Source organism: Schistocerca gregaria, chromosome X (assembly GCF_023897955.1).
Source record: "Schistocerca gregaria isolate iqSchGreg1 chromosome X, iqSchGreg1.2, whole genome shotgun sequence".
Classification (NCBI taxonomy): Eukaryota; Metazoa; Arthropoda; class Insecta; order Orthoptera; family Acrididae; genus Schistocerca; species Schistocerca gregaria.
In genome coordinates this window covers 847856209-847872908 of record NC_064931.1, presented here as the reverse complement: position 1 = coordinate 847872908, position 16700 = coordinate 847856209, and positions in this window count along the sequence as shown.

Here is a 16700-nt window from a genome sequence, read left to right as displayed (position 1 = left end):
TGGTAATGTTGTGTTACAAGACGACAGCGCCCATGCTTAAAATACTACCGTCGCCCAGAAGTAGTTTTGTGAGCACGAGGATGAACCGTCGCATCTGCGCTGGCAAGCATAGTCACCAGACCTAAATGTCATTGAGTGTTTATGGTCTACTTTGGAGAGAAGGATGCATGGTCGCTATCTACCTCCATCATCATTACCTGAAACTGGCACTATTTTACAGGGAGAATGGTGTAAGATTGCCCTGAAACATACGCAGGACCTTTGTTTATCCGATATGGAACCACTAGAAGCTAGGAATGGTAATATGTTTTTGGTGTTTCCGTATTTTTGTGCTTCGTCAATATGTGGTCGTTCGCCACGAAACATCTAGGAACATATATATTGAGACACTTGACGAATTAGACAAAATTCTGTCTTTGATAGGAGATTTCATAGTCGAACGATGGGTATCTTCTACTTACGCGCATTATACTATATTTCTTATGCTGAGGTTTATCTGCCAATCTTTGCTCGACACAATGATCTTCAGCAAGTCTTTCTGTAATTGGCAACAAATATCTAGCAACACGACCAGCTTAAACACATAATCCTTAAGTGTTACAGATAACGTACGGCCGAAGATATTATCTGAATTACTTCCAACGTGTTTGGGTGAACTGCGACGCCACACAGCACCAGCAATAATGCAGTTGCTTGATGTACGCTCGCAAACGTATGTGTAGAGGCCTTCGACGAGTTGATCTTAATTCTAGGTACAGTTGGAACTGTTTTTCTGGCTTGTCAGGATGGGTTCGGCTTTCCCACGTGGATGTTGTGGGTGAGACAGGTCTGCGAGGGACTAAAGGATATCGGCAGAGGTTAAGGTATAGTCCTCACAAGCAAATCTTGTGGGTTGGAGTCTCATCAGGTGCGTTGAGATTTTTATTTCTGAATCTTTATCGAAATGACTTTGATAGTTATATCTATTCAGTTAATTGATTTAGTTTCTCATTTCTGTTCCTTTGTCACATCTTTTTAAACATAGTTTTAACTATTTAATTTGCTCTCACTTTTTTTCCTATTCTACTTTTTCACTCATAATCATTGTGCATGTGACTTTAATTATTTTTATTTACTAATCATAACATTTCAACATTTCATATTGTGAATCTACCTGTAAAAAACAAAACACGTCAAATCTACTTCCTCTGGGTGTGCAGCTGTGTGAAAAATTTAGGTTTCGTTACAAGATGTATATTTTTCTTTCTTTCAGTCGAACGTTAACAGTATAGATATTCTTGGAGAAGTGCATGGCGTACACTATGCTGCCTTACTACACATTTATGCACTTTCCGTTTCGATCATGGACCATCTTCATAGTGGAAGAATATAAATACGATTTTCCTCTCTGAAGATCATCAATGATGAAACTGGTACCGAATAAAGACAGCACAGTATGTATCATGCACTTCTCCAAGTAAAAGATTCACATCTTTTTGGATGGAAATCGTCACACAAATATTTGAAACATAAATTCTCACCCATTTTGGACAAAATAACGCATCTGAAGATTAAAACTAAACATGCAATTATAAGTAAAACGAAACTGAAAGAAAATTACGACTAAAATAATTAACGCTATAACAGGGACGAAAATATAGCATGATGAAACGGAAGAAATTAAATCGAACTTAATACATACAATTAATTAAAATCACATGAATAAAGATTCCAAGTGGGAAAAGAATTATGGCAAGAAAACTGAGAGCAAATCAAAAAAATTAATGAAAGATTAAAATTATGTGGTAAACGAAAAAAACAAGAATTACACCAATCATCTGATTAAAAATAATGATTAAGGCTGTTTTGATATAGATTTAAAAATAAAAAATTCAGAATATCTGATGAGATTCGAACCCATAACGCTTTCTATGTGAATACTGTACCTTAATCATTACGCTTTGCAATCTACCTATTTATTATTTGTATTTTAAAGCTGTAGAGCATAACACGAAATTCCCAATTTTTGGCTTCGATTACTAGCAGACGAGTTCCCATCAGGCTAGATGGTTGCAGGGTATGACAGCTGGGATCTTACGCTACATCATCGAAAGGATAGCTTCAAAAAGTCGATCACCTCATTGGGGACTTCTCCTTGCTAGTTACAAAATCCTTCATTGCATCTTGCAGCCCCTCTAAGAACTGGTGCCGCGACAGTTGTCTATGGTTGGCATGGACGGATTGCTGTAATATTGCTGCTTACAGTCTTGCTTCATTGATACTGCCCGTCCAAATCCGTAGCACTCTGGGTACAGCTATCTGCTCATCTACTGCATCCAGTTTATTTCGTGCCCGTTTTAGACCATTTATATTCCGTTTGGTGTTTTGCATATGTTGCGTTATTTCTGTTACCAATTCCAGCACGAACCTTGTGTTATTTAGAACAGCTTGCTACACGTTCACTAGTTGGGTGGTATGAAATTCTGCCTCAGCTTTCGTAGCGTTGGCTTGAGCTTGTACCTGGTCTAGCGTGCTGTTCAAATTCTGAATATCATTGACATCTATCGTCCCGATCATTACGATTATCCACCCTCTCTTTCCCTGAATCATTGTTCACGGCACCAGATCGATCACCTGTTTCAACTGCTCCCTCAGTTTCTCATAAGAGAGTAGCAATCCCCCATACTCCTCCTAACCTTTCACCAGAATTACTTCTTTCTCCGCTTCCTTCTGCAGTTCCCTAAACGTAAGTTCTCATCCACACCCCTCAGTTCTCCTCTCGCACATATTCAAAAGTAATTCAGGCACCCACTGATGACTTATTAACAGGTCGTCTGATGATCTGGAAATACCACTCCAGGTTCAAGAGACTGAGTCCATAATTCAACCCATACTCCCATCTGGACGAGGCATTAGAACAGCAAGATTACCATACTCTTTCTGGCTACCTCGCTGACACGTTACCTGAGAGAAAGGAATTTTTCGTCACTTCACCTCTCTTCTTGCCGAAACGTTGGCGCGTAATCAAATATTGCTGAATAGTAGAACAATGGGAAACCATTAACCTACAGAGAATAAAAAAAAAACCACAAAACAAATGAATACCAGACTCAGTTGTTCAGAAAAACTGTCACTGTCCACAAAAAACAAAAGGAAACCAAATATATGGTCTTCATGCGTACTGTCTGTTGTGTGAATCCTGAACATTTTTAACTAGTGGCTTCTTCGTATTTTAAAGCTTCCATTCCACGCCACCTGTAGTGCTGGAATCTGTGGTACAACATCTACCACACAACTTAAGGGTTTGATTCGGCTTACATGATTAACTGATGTCTTCATTGGAAGCTGCACCTTCACATTTACTGGCAATGTCGTTCCTATTACTTGATATGGACACTGGTACGTAGTTAAAAACTTTTTTGTTCTTCCATTTAGTGTATATGGGATTATAGCCAAATCCCACTATCCACTCTATAGTGTGGCAATTCTCCTATTCGTTCCTCTATCTTTTCCTGATATTCGATGCGATTGTAATTGATCGTGTGACCTCCAGCCGAAGTTCTCTTAATTGCTTCATGATTTTTATCACTGACACCTCAGTAGCACCTCATTTAGAACCTGAAAAGGAGATGGCATTTTTCTGCCATATAGCACCTCATATGATGGAAGACTTGGACTGACGACTATTTACATAGTGGCTTAACGTTTTAGAATATGTGTTACAAACTCTTTTGGTGTGACCATTTGCTTGTCGATGGAAATTCCTGGTGCAAATTTTTCAGACACGGCTTAGATGACACAGCTGCTTCAAGAGGCCTGAAAGAAAGTTTGTACCGTGTTCTGCAATTATAGGAACACCAAATGTTAGTGTCAATCATTGCATATGGGACTGTGCCCACTAGCTGGTCTCTGGGATTCTTACCATAGCCACACACTGAGAATATATTTATTTTCAGCTGCTGTCATGTTAGATTGACCGAGAATATCTAAACCAATCATATTAAAGGGTTTTGTCTATTCCAGAAACCTTTGTAATGGCATGCACAACATGGTCCCAAAAGAAAAAAAGACAGAAAACCTGCCGACACATATTGGCCATTCGTCGCTCTGCATAATAACAGATGGCGATGGCTGCTGATGTACTAGCGTGGCTTCTCGACAGCGGCAGTGGCCAACGTCAGCGCACCAAAACCGAATTTGTACCATGTCAGAAATCTCACCTTCTGCCCCACTTTGCAGGACTGCAGGTTCGGCTGACATCAGATTTGTAGGAGCCCTCCAGATGCTGCCTACTATCTGAGTGTAGTATAGACGAGTGGGGGTGGTGTGGTTGGATCTTGTGGAGTGCTGGGACGCTAATGAGACACCTTTTAATTAAAAGTAAATGATTATCGAGAGTTTTATAATCACTCTGTCTTCTTTGTAGTAATGCCTAGCAGCGACCATGTTGAGTCTACGTTCTACAAAGGCACATGGTTGCACATCAGCACACAGTGAGGAATTTCCAGGTACAGGATCTTGCGCTGGCTGTGGTCTGTGCCGCAGCTCCATTGTAGGAGGGCCCAGTGGCCGCACGTCGCTACATCCCGGCATGGTTGTGGATATCTGTAGGAGCCTCAGTACTCTTGTTGAGTGAAGCTGTGCTTGGGCTGGGCCCAGATATCTGCGTGCCCATGTTGTCAGATGTCAAGATAGCTTGTACGTAGAAGATCCAATAGTGACATGAACAGCAACCCGATAGATGGTCCCAGCATATAGCTCGTATGGCAGAACTTGTAATGCGGACGAGTGGTAGTATAGGCGGTCTGCTCCCATATTCAACAGCTCATAGATGGTCAGATCGGTTCGTCGTTCACGGAAGACTGACCGACCATCGTCTTCAGTCAGTCACAGTTGCGAGTGGCAGTTGAAGTTCACGCCTGTAAAATTGGGTGCTCGTACCAGTGGTCAACCAGGCTGAGGCGGCTGTAGACACATTTTTGTAATCACCAGGGCATCCTGCAACTAGTAGAGATAACCTTCCACCGGTATCAGTGATGTAGATGGAGTGGCCTAACTCCGCAGTTAGTGGAGGGACGACGAGTGTTTTATAGCAGTGATGACGAGGTTCCCCCTGTACGGCTGACTGAATGTGCTCCGGTTTTCTGAGTTTGCTACCGCTCTTTGCTGGCCTAAGGTCCAACTTCAGGACTTCAAACCACTCCTTTATGCAAAATTTGCAGCCTGAGAGGTGTTCTTGTGTCATCCCCTAGGTGCAGTTACTACATGCGGCTAAGTTCAAATGGCCCTGAGCACTATGGGACTTAACTTCTGAGGTCATCAGTCCCCTAGAACTTAGAACTACTTAAACGTAACTAACCTAAGGACATCACACACATCCATCCAGAGGCAGGGTTCGAACCTGCGACCGTAGTGGTCGCGCTGTTCCAGACTGTAGCGCCTAGAACTGCTTGTGTAGCTAAGTGATGAATCAAGTGTTCATGACGTTTTCTCTCGGACATTATGAAGCAAAAAGCTTTGTCGGTTTATACTTCATTTCTACTGATTCTTGACATTGGTTACCCGGACATTCCATATCTGATGGATGTGCTCCACTTAGCATTTTTCCAGCCAGTTGTGACAAAATTTAATTGCTACACTAAGTTACTATAATGTTGTGGAACACTTATGTTTGTGTCTTTAGGTATCGTGAGAGCAGCTTGTATTTCATTTCTCAAGCTCTTCGCAGGATAGAGTACTTATTAATGGTGATAACTAAATATATTCTGACTTATTTCCTCTAGATATGAATCACAGTCGAGTAGAAGAAGTTAACTGAGGAAGACCGAGAGTTGGCGTAACAGCCAGTTACGCTATGGGTAACAGAATTTGTACCCAATATGTTAAAAAGAAAATTGTACAAATTAACTTTGCAGTCATGAATTTTTGTATTTAAAGCCAAACGAGGACTAGATGAACAACAAAAGAAATAAACACAATAATAAATTAAACTAAGCCTGTGATATTTATGGAATGTGAAGTTTACAATTAGTGTGCATTACCAGATATGATTTTCTGTAAGTGAAAAATGATATTACAAAGCGAAAGAGTCCAAAAAGGGAGGATTTCTGTGCAGGAAATGGACAGACGCATGTTGAAAATTACGAAGGCGTTTTCAAAAGCAGTGCAAACGATTTTTTTTTTGTGCGAACGCTTAAAGCTTTCTTTACCAAAGAAAGCGGTACTGACATTCTACTTCCTTATTCATTATGTCCACATACTTATTTCTGAACATAGTCAGCAAGAGACCAGTCTGTTGATATCGTCATCGTTGAATGTTTAACATCGTCGAAGGAGCCACAACCTCCTCTATGCTTGCACCGCTGCATAACTATCAAAGTTTTAGGACTCGAGTACGTTCTCTAAGCTTTGGAAACAAATGAATATCAGATAAAGACTTTTCGGGGATTGCATGGAGGATGATTGATGACAGTGAACCCATTGCGTCGGATTATTGGAGATATCGTAGGGATCGTGTGTTGTCTGGCACTAGCATCCTGAAGAAGAGTGTTCTAAGTGTGGAAGAACTCTTCGAATTCGAAACTCGGTCACTACACGTCGTTTGTCACGCACAGACATAGTTATGTTGCACACTGCCGTGTTAGATGCTACAATTCGGAACCGTATAAAGAGGAAGACTTAATTGTAGCAGTAATGGAAATGAAATGGAGGTGATCCAGATATGTAGGCAGATGAACGTACGGGTGATGGACTAAAGAAATTCTTTTCTGAATTCCAAACGATGTTAAATGACGGAGACGACTGACTAATCGAAGGCGGGTAGACTAAAATGGCATTTTGAATTTGGAAGTGTGTAGCTGAGGAGAGTAACGTGTGAAAAACCCTAGAGGAGGTCTTTATGCAGCATTTGACCCATAATGGCTAATGACGATACTGATGAGGAACTGTTTCTGATACAGTAACATTGATGGCCAACCACCTTTTGAAGGATAAATGACCATTACCTAAACTCAGTACTCGATCTCACTGACACGATACTTTAAATTACTGTGTGAGACAAATAAATGTGGCCCGGAGAACAGAGTTGCAGGGTACAAAAAGACACAGCAGAGGAAAGGAAATGCGGTACTAATCTGGCTATAGTAGATGTTGAAAGTGACCAACATTCACCTCTTGCCACTTGTGGTCTCTGGTCAGCAAGTTGATGAAGGTGCATCAAAGCTATACTGTTGGAATTGCTGCAGTCTCATCCGAAATGTTACACTGAAGTTCTTGAAGAGTGTGAGGTGTGTTGCGATACACCTTAGACTTGATGACTAATCACGCACTGATAGCTCAGGTGATCGGGGTGGCCAGCTACGGCCTCGATCTGACTGACTCGTCCGAGCCACTTTTATCTGCCCCATCTGCTGTATCATGATATGAACCGCCGTCAATCTGACATGTGTCTACATAAAACAATCAAGCATGATTCCATTGGAACATACGTTTGCAGCACTTGCGGTATATTTCTAAAAATAAGAAGCATTTAAGCAATCAATCGCAAATCCTATCTGTATTTTACTGCAGATGTAAGTTTCAGATATTTAATATCCATCTTCATTCAGTTTATGACTCGATTAAAAGGGACAGGCATAGTTATTCAACTGTTGAAATCCAGATCGGCAATAAAATACTGATTTGATTTACGAACGATTGTCGAGTTCCTTTTCCTTTTTTCACATATGACAACGGCTGTAGCATGCTAGTAAAGGAAAACCGGTTAATGTACTAAGTAACATTTGGCAAACTATTCATATACATCGCACTTTGTGGGGTCGCCGTAGGATAGGTCAGTTAACTCAGATTAGATAGAATGGGTAACACGAAACCATTCTTGAGTTACCGTTAATAGCGATAAATTGCACATCATGCTGTTTTCGAACATTAGCGCATTATAGTTTGATAACAAATGGCTTTAAAATGAGAACGTTCGTGGTACTACCACGAGTCCCAACAATATGCGACTACCACGTATAGGGGATAGACAAAATTATGTGAACACCTGTGCTTACTTGAGAATGGTATATTAATAAAAGGTTGGACTGTAATACAGTGATTGTATAGTCTCCAGTGGAATACTATGCCACTCTTCGATCAGAACGTTTTCTAACACCTGTAGTGACGAGGGAGGTGGAAATCTGCTCCGGAGTCTGCGCTTCAATACCGCCCACAAAGGTTCGACAATGTTCAAGTCCAGGGAATGTGCTGGCCAGAAAAGACGCTGTAGTTCAGTTGCATGCTACTCACACCACGACTGTACTGTCCTCACTGTATGAATTGGTGCATTAACGTCCTGAAATATGGTATCATTGTAAGAGAACAACTTTTGAATCATGGGGTGCCCCTGATCACCTAAAATGTTCACATAATCGTTAGCTATAACACGGCCTTTGAGAGTAATGGTGGGACCGGCAGCATACAGTGATATGGCAGCCGACACTATCACACTTCCACCTCCACACTTAACCGTTGGAATCAAACTATCAGGATTGTAGGCTGCTTTTGGCGTTCTACAGACGTCAACCCGGCCCGATGTTGGGAATAATGAAAACGTTGACTCGTCGGACCATATGACGTGTTTCCACTGATCATCCGTCCTGGATTTATGCTCCTGACACCACGTTTTACGCTTCTTTGCATTGGTTGTTGTCACTAACGGTTTAGATACATCAGTTCGCCCATGAATATTCGCTTTACGGAATTCTCAGGGAATATATACGGGATCTCGAAGATGGCTATTGAGCTTTGCGGTCGTTGTAGCCGCCGTAGCTTTATGTTGTTTTGACACAATTCGTTTTGGCATGCGACGATCTTGTCATTAAGTTTTCGTTTTCGTCCACTATTACGTTTAGACGATAATTTCTTTCCATGTTCTGTGTAGGCTGTCATTACTGTTGAAACAGTTGCTCTCGAAATATTCATAAGTGGGCTGTGTTGGTTATTTATGCTCCAGCTAATCTGACCCTCACAATTTGCCCTGTTTAGAACTCTGTTAGGGCTTTCATTGCACCCCCACCTCCGCCTCCCAATGCAAATACGAAGCCTGCAGTGATGCCTATTCCGTACTGAACACGCACAGTCCGGCGCGATTCGTGCCTTACCTGCGTTGTTGACCGCCATAACACAACCATCCCATTACTACCACTGTTCACATTATTTTGCCCATCCCCTGTAGGTCCGTCCCGAACAAGCGTTAGAGTATGCTGTCACACTGAGCATTCAGAAATGTCTTCTACAATTGCCTCTGTGAGTGCCTTACGTTGCATCTCCTGTTGTAGCACTTGACTTCAGACCTAAGCACTATTAATTTAAGTATATAATAACTTCATTAAGAATACATTTACCGTATATACATGAGGAATTAACACATTAGAAGTGATGATTTATTTATGCAATTAAAGATGGGAAGATCCTTGGCAAAATCGTTGCTTTTCAACTTCGTATGAATCATTTTGGTTCTGTTTTTATATCTGTATATTCTGTCTCTGTATGTTTTTATTGTTAGTGTCTTGAATACAAAACTACGACAGCTGGATGTTTGTGAGCGAAACGTCTATGATCACATACGTTATTAAACCTTCAGTTCAAGGACATTTTGCGCTTGTGTGAGCCTTATCTTCAGACAGTAAATATTAGGATGCACGGACACATGTAATCCTGAATGTGTTCTAAATCAGAAGACTCTCATTCTGGAGGGGTTCCAATCACAAACGTTGCAGCTGGTGTCAAATCAAGTGTGGTAACATGGTGCAACAAGATTATAATTTACCCGTACTGATTTTGATGCAGCAACGTATTCATGACCTCAGAAATAATGTCCCATACTGCTCAGAGCCATTTGAACCATTTTTGAACAAAGCATAAAAACTAACCGTAATAAGCTCATTGGAATAAAATTACAAAAACTTGACGTCTCATTGTTACGCAAATAAAAGAAATTACTGTAAGCACATTATAGCCAGATTTGGTGCGTTTAATCAACACTCGCTCAGTTCTGTGGGTCTTGGAGAAAGCAGAAAACATTTGGTTAATAGCAAGAAAGCTGATTGCCATCCAGTTTCCTTGTTGGACATGCCTTACCCACACTTGCTGCCTCTACCTCCGTCGTTTGTCTCTGCTTCTATTTTAATTTGCAGCTCAGCACAAGTCGCTAACCCAGAGCCCATCTCCCTTTTAGAATCATCGACAGTTACACACTGAGGATGCTCTACAGCATTCAGTAATAATTCGGGTCTCGAAAAGATTTTACTTTTTATCTCGACAGTCTCCATCCTTTCTCCACACCCAACTCAAATAGGTTCAAAAGCATATAAAAATTTCTTATCGTTTTACGTTAGCCCTTATCTCACTCATTCCTTTGTCGATCTCGATTATTTTGTCGTCCTTTGTGTCTTTCACTTACCACATCGTCAGATTACGTACGATTGGGCTACTATATTCTCTGGTCACAGTGCTTTGCTTTTCTTGCTTAACTGCTAATGTGGAAAAAAGGCAGTACGGGTTTTTCAAACTCTCGTACATAAGCACTTTATTCCTAACTCCTATTTTTTCGTGCCGCATGCAGCAAACCTGCAGTAAGGCGACAATTCCTCTCTATTAATATATGTATAAAAACTTAATCTTCTCCACGTAGAGACTGAAATCAGTGACGCAGAAAAATTGCTGCCGTCAAGTGGTCGATCACAATATTCACCTCTTAGCAACTCGTCCTCTTTATCTCTACGAGATAACTTCGAAGAGCCATTATCGTATAACTTTATTGCACTCAGGTAACTTTACATTTTAATACTTCTTCCTAGCATAAATGGCCTGACGGACAGCGTAAGCAGCGATTTGCAGATGTCGATGTGGTTTACGGGAAGGTGTCGACGTTAAGTGATTCTAGGGGGGTACGAGATGACTCAGATAAACTTTTAGGTGACGTAATGAACGGTAGCTTGCTCCAAATGTAGAAAAATGTAAGTTAATGTAGATGAGTAGGATAAACAATACTGTATCATTCAAATATTGCGTTAGTAGTGTGCTGTGTGACTCAGTCACGTCGATTAAATATCTAGGCTTAACGTTGCAAAGAGATATGAAATGGAACGGCCGGTGGTAGGGGAGACGAAAGGCCGGCTTCGGTTTAGGAAAGTGTAGTTCATCTATAAAGGATACAGATTATAGAAAACTAGTGAACACACATGCTTGAGCACTTCTCGAGTGTGTGGGATCTCCACCAGGTCGTTCTAAAGGAAGATACTGAAGCAGTTCACAGGCGCGCTGCTAGATTTGTTTCGGTGGGTTCGACCAGCATGCAAGGATTATGGAGATACTTCGGGAACTGAAATGGGAATTCGTGGAGGGATGACGGCGCCCTTTCCCCTAGGCACTATTGAGAAAATATAGTGAACCGGCATTCGATGCTGACTGCAGAACGTTTCTGCTGCCACCGACGTACATTTCCCGTAAGGACCATGAATATAAGACAAATTAGGGCTCGTAGAGAGGCATATAGACAATCGCTTTTCCCTCGCTCTAGTTGCGAGTGAAACAGGAAAGGTATTGACTAGCACTGGTACAAAGTACTCTCAGCCATGCAACATTCGGTGGCTCGCGGAATATATATGTGGGTGTAGATGTAACTTCACCAGCTTGCTATTACATAACATCAAAGCACAAATATGTATGGAAAAATAGAAGAAACAGAGCTCAAACGTACATCAACCATAGACTTTTCAATGCTGCACAGGTCACAGATACTATCCCAGAAAATATGAAACATAAAATAACTCAAAATAACTACAACCAGCCACTGTACCTTCCACCTGGATCACATAAGCCACATCCATAGGTGGCTTCCATGAAAAAGGACACGATGTATTTCGTTTCCCATCGCGACACACAGTGGATAGCGCGTCAAAAATTGAACACAGATCAAGCATGAAAACAGGAAGAAGGTGTACTGAACTATGGGGAAAAAGCAAAATAGGAACAGTGAACGGTCCAAGCTTAACAAGTGCAACGCTGAGCGAAGAACAAAAGTTCCGGCATCGAGGAGAGGTGGTTGCGGTATTGGACTGCGATGTGGGCGAGCCGGGTTCTAAGCCCTGACGTGCCATTTATTATTGTTTCTTTGCACAACATTATCAACTGTCCGTACAGTCATTGAAACGCTTGTTTTCTTTCTGTAGTCTTAGCAGTTGTCATACTACACATTGGTTATAGAATATAAGTCATGTAGTAAGAATACATTATTCCTCCCGAACAGGCCATGAAGGCCCAACGGGACCGACCGTCGCCGTGTCATCCTCAACCAATAGGCGACACTGGATGCGGATATGTAGGGTCATGTGGTTAGTACACCACTCTCCTGGCCGTAAGTCAGTTTCTGAGACCGGAGCCGCTACTTCTCAACCAAGAAGCTCCTCAGTTTGCCTCACAAGGACTGAGTGCAGCCCGCTTGCCAACGGCGCTTGGCAGACCGGATGGTCACCCATCGAAGTGCTAGCCCAGCCCGACAGCACTTAACTTCGGTGATCTGCCGGGAACTAATGGTACCGGCCGAAGTGTCCGAGCTGTTCTAGGCGCTTCAGTCTGGAACCGTGCGACCGCTACGGTCGCAGGTTCGAATCCTGCTTCGGGCATGGATGTGTGTGATGTCCTTAGGTTAGTTAGGTTTAAGTAGTTCTAAGTTCTAGGGGACTGATGACTTCAGATGGTAAGTCCCATAGTACTCAGATCCATTTGAACCATTTGAACAGATGTTAACACAGCGGCAAGGCCGTTGTCTAAGAATACATTACCGTCGCAAGTAAATGTGATGAATAGTGAGAGCAGGCGAAATAGCACATAGATGTCTCACAGAAATGAAAACAACAAATAAACAGATGAGAACTTCCTTCTACGTCTACATGACTACTCTGCAATTCACATTGAAGTGCTTGGCAGAGGGTTCATCGAACCACAATCATACTATCCCTCTACCATTCCTCTCCCTAAGAGCGCGCGGGAAAAACAAACACCTAAAACTTTCTGTTCGAGCTCTGATTTCTCTTATTTTATTTTGATCATCATTCTTACCTATGTAGGTTAGGCTCAACAAAATATTTTCGCATTCGGAAGAGAAAGTTGGTGACTGAAATTTCGTAAAAAGATCTCGCCGCGACGAAAAACGTCTTTGCTTTAATGACTTCCATCCCAATTCGCGTATCATAACTGCCACACTCTCTCCCCTATTACGTGATGATATAAAACGAGCTGCCCTTTTTTGCACCCTTTCGGTGTCCTCCGAAAATCCCACCTGGTAAGGATCCCACACCGCGCAGCAATATTGTAACAGAGAACGAACGAGTGTAGTGTAAGCTGTCTCTTTAGTGGACTTGTTGCATCTTCTAAGTATCCTACCAATGAAACGCAACCTTTGGCTCGCCTTCCCCACAATATTATCTATGTGGTCTTTCCAACTGAAGTTTTTCGTAATTTTAACACCCAGGTACTTAGTTGAATTGACAGCCTTGAGAGTTGTACTATTTATCGAGTAATCGAATTCCAAAGGATTTCTTTTGGTACTCATGTGGATCACCTCACACTTTTCGTTATTTAGCGTCAACTGCCACCTACCACACCATACAGCAATCTTTTCTAAAGCGCTTTGCAACTGATACTGGTCTTCGGATGACCTTACTATACGGTAAATTACAGCATCATCTGCTCAGATTGTCACCCAGGTCATTTATATAGATCAGGAACAGCAGAGGTCCCAGGACGCTTATCTGGGGAACATCTGATATCACTTCAGTTTTACTCGATGATTTGCCGTCTATTACTACGAACTGCGACCTTCCTGACAGGAAATCACGAATCCAGTCGCACAACTGAGACGATACCCCATAGGCCCGCAGCTTGATTAGAAGTCGCTTGTGAGGAACGGTGTCAAAAGCTTTCCGGAAATCTAGAAATACGGAATCAGCTTGAGATCCCCTGTCGATAGCGGCCATTACTTCGTGCGAATAAAGAGCTAGCTGCGTTGCACAAGAGCGATGTGTTCTGAAACCATGCTGATTTTAAGAAAAGGAATTCAAGCTCCAAAACTTTCAAAACAGAACTCAACTTCAAAAAAGTTAAAAACATTTGTTTTGACATAGCACAGAGAAACTGTGTAGTTGTGAAACTGATGTGTTCGTTTGTTGGAGTTGTGTGACAAACTATTATATCTTCATGATTGCCTTGGGAGTGATTACATTCATATTCATACCAACACCTAAATCGAGCAAGGTGGCATATCTCAGTCACTCACTAGGAGTAAAAATTGTGCCGTGTCATATGATACACCAGACATGTTTTCCGATGGAGGATTCGGTTGACTTGTCGCCTTGCCACTAAACGTTTGCGGTTCACGTTCGAAAGCCTTTTCATTTCGGCTGCTAGTAGAGTAGCTGTACAGATAGACCTCGCTGTTGCAAATGGACGTTATACCACGATACAGACACAAATTTTATCACAGCGAAAAAGTAAATTAAAACACATGAGGACGTTATACCACGATACAGACACAAATTTGATCACAGCGAAAAAGTAAATTAAAACACATGAGAGAGCTTGGAACACGACTCGGCCGCCTATGCAGTCTAACTCCGTGAACACTTAACCACAATGCCGGCACCTTTCTTCTTCCATCAATGTTGCACTTGTTAAGCTTTGACCATTCGCTGTTTCTATGTTGCTTTTTTTCGCAGTTCCGTACTCCTCCTTCCTGTTTTCATGCTTCACCCGTGTTCATTTTTTGACGGGCTGTACACTAGGCCTCTTACCATTAAATCTGACGGGGTTTGATGGGGAGTTTACGTTGTAAGTAACAAAAAAGTGCTTATAAATAAATGTCCGGCGATATTTATTGCTTAATTTTTTAATGAATGAACATTAACATTTCTCTGCCCCGTGATGACTGGGTGTTGTGTGATGTCCTTAGGTTAGTTATGTTTAAGTAGTTCTAAGTTCTAGGGGACTGATGACCATAGATGTTAAGTCCCATAGTGCTCAGAGCCATTCTTTTTAGTATTAACAGTCTCAAGGTTCGTTTACTCTACGGCTGTCTAAAGAACTCCTAACGAAATGGATCTGGAAAGTAATGTCCGTTGTACGAATCCCGTGAATTAGATTTAGACTCAACGCAGCCCCTTTTGCAGTACTTCAAAACTTTTCCCCACTAGAACACGCCGCATAGTCACTATCATGTTCAAGAAAATAGCTTTCCGAGTGGTAGGCAGAATTTCTCATAACAAGTCACGATCCCATGAAGATACCAGTTTTTGCGATAAAATCTTACTTATAATTTTCTTCCGAATGGTAACCAAATTAAGACGTGACAATGTTCTTCACTGAGGCCTAGGAGCTGACACACTTCAGCACAGTAATCTGCACACTTAGAAATTTGTACAAATACAGTAGCAGTTGGCGGTCTTCGATTCCCTTATTATCATTAGTCAAGTGATTAAAATACCTTGCAATAAATGATATGATAATGTTATCATGCTGCAGGAAATCTTTCCCCAGTCATAGGCTACACCTGCACAATATTTTTGTGTGATAGTCGCAGCAAGAAAATTAGGAAATGAGAAACGCAACAAATATACCCTAACAACTTTATTCTGCTGATGAAGCCAACTCCTCAAATTACGTCGAAGGATCGATTCCAACAGAAACTCGATGTGTTTTGCCCTTGAGCATTAGTTACTACCTTCACGAACAGTAGATACTATAAAACACGTTAGTTATTCAAAGGGACTATGTGATAAAAGCGGGGAAATATATTCGAAATAAAGGAGCTGAAAGAGAGAAACCATATAATCGCAAACAAAAATTTATGAACCGAGCACAAAGAATAAATTTTAATTTAAAACAGTCAGGCACGGTTCGTTGTGGATGCAATATAATTGTTTTAAACTTATAATGAAATGCTGCTTCCTGCAGAAATTATGCATGATGCGAATATTTTAGAATTCATCTCTGAGCCTACGGCCACGAAAAGTCCGGCACTCCAATTCTCTGAGGCATTACCACGAGCTGAAACTACATTGCATTGGAGACAATTGGGGCCGCGCTCAGCTGTTAACGAGCTCGTTATAGCGGCTGCGCAAATCTATACCAAGATCGTCTCCACAGCGGAAACTCGCTGTCGGTCGCAAGTTCATTGAGTTCGTCAGCTTATAAATGGTATCTTGATAAGTAACAAGTCACAATAATTGCTGTAATAAGTAATATCAACTTCAGATTGCTCATCCAGCACAACAGGCATGCCACGCAATTTCCCATCGTGATTTCTATCAGGCTCTGTGAATGTTAACGTATTACACCACACAAATTTGGGTCATTAGTCCATATCAATTTCTAATTGTGTACAATCGAATGCTTATTCAGAACTACTGGGAAGTATTGTTTCTTACACATTATTTATCAGACAAGAAACAAGAATCACATAAACTTCCCATCAGTCACCAGAAAAAAAATCGCTGCAGAAATTTTGATTTGCATTGTTATTATGAGAACTTACCTATCTTCTTTGCTGTGGACAACTTACTAAGGATGATACAAGAAAAAATACCCAAAAATAAGATTATATTTGAATATATACCGACAAACAGGGGGTGCTGAGGAAAACAGTGAATTAAAAGGATGCAAGGGATGGAAAGGACTATGAC